This window comes from Otolemur garnettii, unplaced genomic scaffold, assembly GCF_000181295.1.
Source record: "Otolemur garnettii isolate 467f Iridium unplaced genomic scaffold, OtoGar3 scaffold00331, whole genome shotgun sequence".
In the NCBI taxonomy this organism is placed as follows: domain Eukaryota; kingdom Metazoa; phylum Chordata; class Mammalia; order Primates; family Galagidae; genus Otolemur; species Otolemur garnettii.
Window position 1 is genome coordinate 189194 of NW_003852726.1, and position 5893 is coordinate 195086.

At 42.3% G+C, this 5893-nt stretch overlaps 1 non-coding gene across 1 annotated transcript; it reads right to left on the reverse strand.

The window, feature by feature from the left end:
• Positions 1–2823: 2823 nt before the first annotated feature.
• Positions 2824–2939, reverse strand: LOC111722727. The gene has a single exon (XR_002771424.1). It is a non-coding gene; the product is annotated as a U5 spliceosomal RNA (small nuclear RNA).
• Between the last annotated feature and the right edge of the window lie 2954 nt (positions 2940–5893).

Here is a 5893-nt window from a genome sequence, read left to right on the forward strand (position 1 = left end):
AAATAACCCCTCACTTACCAGATCTGGCCCCCAATGACTTGTTTCTTACTCAGAGGAAATATAGAAAAGAAGACATTTGGATGACATTCAGGAAATCACAAGTCATATGAGGACAACTCTGATGGCCATTCCAGAAAAAGTTACCAAATCGCTTTGAAGGGTGGAGCCAAAATGTCTTTGAAGGATGCCAAGGCCCTGACATCAGTGAATAAATTCCTGAGGAGAGTACTTTGAAGATGACTGCAGTCATGTCCAGCAATGGGGTATGCAATACTCTTTCTAGGATGAGTTTGCAAATGTAATTCTCAGACCTCTATTATGAAAATGGGATACATAATAGTAAATCTAAAAATAGATGAACAGCATAACAAAATAAATTTTTAAAGATCAAAATTTATAAAATCTTGTGTCCTGAAAACTTCAGAATGCTGATTAAAGTAATGAGGAAAAGATTTAATTAATAGAGAGTTGTGGGCTCAGTGCCTGTGGTTCAAGCAGCTAAAGTGTCAGCCACATACACCTGAGCTGGTGGGTTGGAATCCAGCCTGGGCTGGCCAAATAACAATGACGGCTGCAACCAAAAACTAGCTGGGTGTTGTGGCAGGCACCTGTAGTCCCAGCTACTTGAGAGGCAGAGGCAGGAGACTTGCATTAGCCCAGGAGTTGGAGGTTGTTGTGAGTTGTGAAGCCACAGCACTCTACCCAGGGTGACAGCTTGATGCTCTATCTCAAAAGAGAGAGAGAGTTGTGTTATATTCATGAAGCGCAAAGCTGGTGTAGTAGTGAGCTCTCTTCACATGGATATATACGTTTATTAAGCTCTCTGTGAGAATCACAGCAAGATTGTAGTCACAATCTAGATTATGCAAAAAATGTATAGGGCAAAGGAAGGAACAAGCATAGCTACAAAAATTTTGATAATATTAATGCATATAAAAATAAAGCTACATTGTTTTGAGCTTTTTATATAAATAACTCGACAATGTGACCTGATTTCTTAAAACACAGAAAAACTCAAGGACAGTTTTAGAAGTGATGGATATGTTTAGTACCCTGGCTTGTGCTTGGTTACAAGTATAAGTGTCTGTCTAAACTCCTTAAAATGTACCTGAAACGGATGCAATTTTTGTATATCAATCATGCCTAAATGAAGCTAAAAAAAAGAGTTATATTTTCATAGTAATGCAACCTGTGTAATATTGCTAGAAGGACAGACAGAGATCAACACAGCGGTAAACAAGGCCCTGCAACATTCGTATTCTTGACCAACAGACCTGCATTTTCACAGACCTCCTGGGCGTACGGAGAGGGCGCCAGAGGGCTCAGGTCTCTGGGTGGGCAGAGGTCGTCCTCTTCTCGTTGTGGGCGGGGCCACCGCAGCCTGGCGGCCAGGTTGGGAAGTACTGTCCTGCCGGTGGAGGCGGGGCCGGCAGACGCTCCCTCCTGTCTGTCAAGTTCCTCAGAGCCAGGCCAGAGGAGACAGTTGAGGATGTTACCGGACTTACCATTAAGGACACTGGCTGAAGTCGTTGGCCCTCAAGCACAGAGGTCCTAGTCAGAGGATCGGAGCCCAGGGGCGTTTGTGGTAGGGAATGGTCCTGTGCCCTGAGGACTGGGCATTGCTCTGCTGGGCTTTCTTCTCCTTTTACTCTCTGAAAGATGGAACCGTGGCAGCGCCCGCTCCTCCCTATAGACAGTGTGGTTTCTCCTCAGTGGCCCAGCCCCAGTGGAATCAAATGCTCAGGGCTTCTGAGCGATTCCTCAGTGCACAGTCATTCTGGGTGTTGAGGTTTAGTTAGATGATAATACTATCTGGTCTCATTTTGAAATTTGTTCCTGCAATAGAAAAAATCGAAAAACTTCTTACCTTGCTATATGTTTACCAGTGGTGTTAAATGTTGATGTTATGATAATAAACACAGAAAATGGTTGTTTCATAATTGTAATTAAGTGCATAGGTTCTTTCTAGCAGTTTTGAAACATGACTACACACCATAATGTAATTGTTTCGGAGAAGTAGAAGAAAAGAACAGATACTCCAAGAGTCAATGCATAGGGTATCCCTGAATAGGAAAATTCAAGGAGGTGGAAGGCTGGTGGGGGTTACCAGGGGCTGTGAAACTGGGGCATGGGGACTTAATTTTTAATAGGTACAGTTCATTTCTAGGGTGATGGAAATGTTCTTTCTGGAGATGGATAGCCAGGAGATTTCATAACATTGTCAACTTAATACCAATTAAATGGAGAATTGGAGTGATGAAAATAAATTTAGAATTATGTCCATTTGACAATGAAAACAAAATTAAAATGAGTAATAGAATTAGGAAGCCATGGAGTTTGTGCTAGCTAGTTCTCAGAATATTTCTACCGGCTTTCCTGCCTTCTTTGTGACATAGAGAACTTAATTTTGGCTTGCTGTTATACATTCCCATTCCTCTATTCTAGAGATTTTAAGGGTATAATTTTCTTTCCAGGTTTTCATAGTTTTGCAAGAAAATTGGCTTTGAAGTACTTTGGGTTCCACTGTAGCTTCCAGTGGGTTTTCTCCTCTTGAGTATTTACCCTGACTCTGTCCTCCAGAGGGTGAGCTTCGTAGGTCTGTGTCCACACTGCCCTAGAGATATTTTTCTTTTATTGATGAAATTGTATGAACGGTATTTTCTTTGTCAAGACCTGAGGCCTTTCCAAAGTATTGGCTTAGGTCAAATGTTTATTTGTTTTGTAAGTACAATTTTGTCAGTGACTTAAACTCTTATAGGCTCTCTGCCCTGTGGTAGTACTAACATACATGCTAATTTTTCTGGAAAATAATTTTTTTTTCTTAGCCTTGCCAAGGTAAGGCCTCATAAAATTGGTTTCAGACTCACAGTTGTTCCTCTCCACGGAAATCTTTAGTAAAAGGCAAAAGATTTATGAGATCTGAAGAGAAACCAGAGTATTTTTTATGAAAGTTTTTTTAAAAAATTTTTCTAAAAGATTGGTGATAAGGAAATAGGGAAATAGTTTGTATTTTTTTCAAAAAAGTAGCAACTCGATTAAGTGCAATAGGTTTTTATGAAATACTGTTGTTGTTATGTCTGGGTGTCTGGAAGTTTGGGAAAGGTAGGGCAATTCATGTTTTAACCAGTTTAATTTTCATTTGTCTTGACTTTAGTCTCTTTTTAATCCTAAGTGTATAATGATGTATGTATTCAATGTGTTTGCCTTCTACTTACAGACATTTTTATGGAGAAAGAACCTCAGATTCAAATTTGTGGATGAGCTATTTTGAGAAGTTACAGTGAGAAATGTAAGCACTTTTCCCTATGTGTTTGCTCTGTATACACACCCTACATATAAGGAGGAGGGTGTTACATGGAAGAGGTTTTAATCGTCCGCTGCACCAGAGAGTGCATGGAAGGCACCCCCAAGTTCCTGGTTGAATGAGCAAAATGTAGACAGCACTGTTGGTGAGTCCTCCATATTCTAAAGAGGGTTCAATTTGCTTGATTCAAAGTGCTTTGACTCTATTCACTTCAATCCATCTCTACTGGGACTGTCGCCTTGGAACTGGACAAGTGCAAAAACTTCCTAATTTGTCTCCCTGCTTAACATTGCATATGCCCCCACCTCCACATTCCCTCTCCCTCTGAGCTCTTAGTGATATTGACGAAGTGCAGATCAGATCATCCTGTGTACATTGACACTTATACATTTCCCCTGGTTTCCAAGACTCTTCAGGTCAAGATGAATCCTTAACATGGGCCCAGAGCACTGGGGGATGCAACCTCTGCTGACCTGTCACCCTCTTCTTTGCCTGGATTTCTGGGCTCCAGCCTCTCCAGGTGTCCTTTAAGCCTGGATGCTGCTTGTTCTTTCTACAGACCACTTACACCTGTTGTTCCTCTCCCTGCAGTGGTCTCTCCACAATTAACTTCTTACTCTTCTAATTTGATCTGGAACATCAATTCCCTGAGCTCTCCCTTGTTGTGTTCAGCTGGTTATTGATTCCATCCCCATGTGTACTTCTGTGTTCCAGTGCATTTCTGTGTGACACATCTACATGTGTGTGAATGTGTGTTTATGGTGTGTCTGCTTCTGTAGAATGCAAGTGCCATGAAAGCACTGGTCAGCTCTCCTTGTTTGTTAATGCATGTCCAGTTTCTAACATGGTGAAAGGCATAGGATCAAGCCTCATTACATCTCTGAATACAGGAAAGAATAAATGAATGGATTTAAAGACCTAGTCAGCAGGCACAGTTACCCTGCATAACCCTGTGGGTGCTGGTGATTAGTTCTCAATGACTGGAGTGTGTAGTGCAGTATTTTGTATTTGTTCACTCACATTTATCAGTGAATTTTACCATTTTATGTGCTGTGAGTAGAATGCTTTGGCATTATCTTGGCCCACAGCAACCCCAAACTCTTGGGCTCAAGCAACCCTCTTGTCTCAGCCTCTTGAATAGCTGGAACTAACAGGCATGTGCCACCACTCCTGGCTAATTTTTCTATTTTCAGTCCAGATGATGTCTTGCTGTTGCTCTTTCTATTGCTCTGGCTGGTCTTGAAGCTTCTGAGTTCAAGCAATCCACCTGCCTTGGCCTTGCAGAGCACTAGGATTATAGGCATGAGCCACCATACCCAGTCTATTTTGCTTTTAATATAAACCTGTTTTACCTGAGTGTTTGTCAAATGGAGGTATCTGTACACATTTGCAAAAATGAACACAGGGTGGAAATACACCAATACAGTCATTGAGTGTGTAACACAAGTAACAGAGAAAGAAGAGAGCACACAGTGCTGTGTTATTTTGCTAGCCACCCTAGCCACTGGGTGGCTTAAAACAGTGTAAAGGTCTTGTCTTGTGATTCTAGAGACTGGAAGTCAAAAAAATCCAGATGTTGTCAGTATCATGCTTTCTTTGATGGTGCTAGGGGAGAAGCAATCATTGATGTCCCTTGGTTTAGATATATCACACCAATCCCCGAACTATGTATGACATTCTCCTTGTGCTCGTCACATGCTCTTCCCTCTTTGTGTAACTCTGTGTCCAAATTTCCCCGCCTTTGAAGGACCCTAGTCATATCGGACAGGGCTCATCCTACTGATGTCATTTTGACTTGACGACCTCTATGAAGACCCTTGTATTCAAACACAGTGACATTCAGAGGAATCTACAATGAGGATTTTGACCTGTCTTTCCTGGGTACACAAGTCAACCCATAAACAGCTATGTTCCTAGAAAAGAACAAAAGGACAGAGTGGCTACAGGGTCTTCCTGGGTGGATGTGGGAGACCACAGAGCTGGGTCTGACTGTGAGGATCTTGTGATGTTACTGTGGTAGCCAGCCTCCAGAATGGTTCCTGATGACCTTTGACTCAGCCCTTCACAGCCTATCCTCTCCCTTACTGGAGCAGAGCTGGTTTGAGTTACCTAGAGGTTATGTCTGTAGTAATGCGATGTTCTTTCTGAAGCTAGGTTACAAAAGACTTTGACTGCTGCCTCGTCCTCTCATTGAGCACTTGCTGTGAGAAAACCAGCCACAGTGTAACAAGGACACTCGAGCCACTAAGGGGCAGAGAACTGAGGCCTCCAGCTAGTCACCATGTCAGTGAACCTAGTCAGAAGGGAACCCTCCTGCCCCAGTCAAGCCTCCAGACAACCATGGCCCCACATGATGTCTTGATTCTGACATAGTGAGAGAGCCTGAATTAGCTTCCCATTGCTGCAGCAGCAAGTAAGCACAAGTGTAGCAGCTAAACAACGTAAGTTTATTCTTTTATAATCCTAGAGGTCAGAAGTCCAAAATTAGTCATTAGGGATTAAAAAAACAAAGGTGTAGTCAGGGTTTATTTCTTCTGAAGGCCCAATGGGCTAATCTGTTCCAGCTCCCCAGCTTCTTCCATCTAAGGG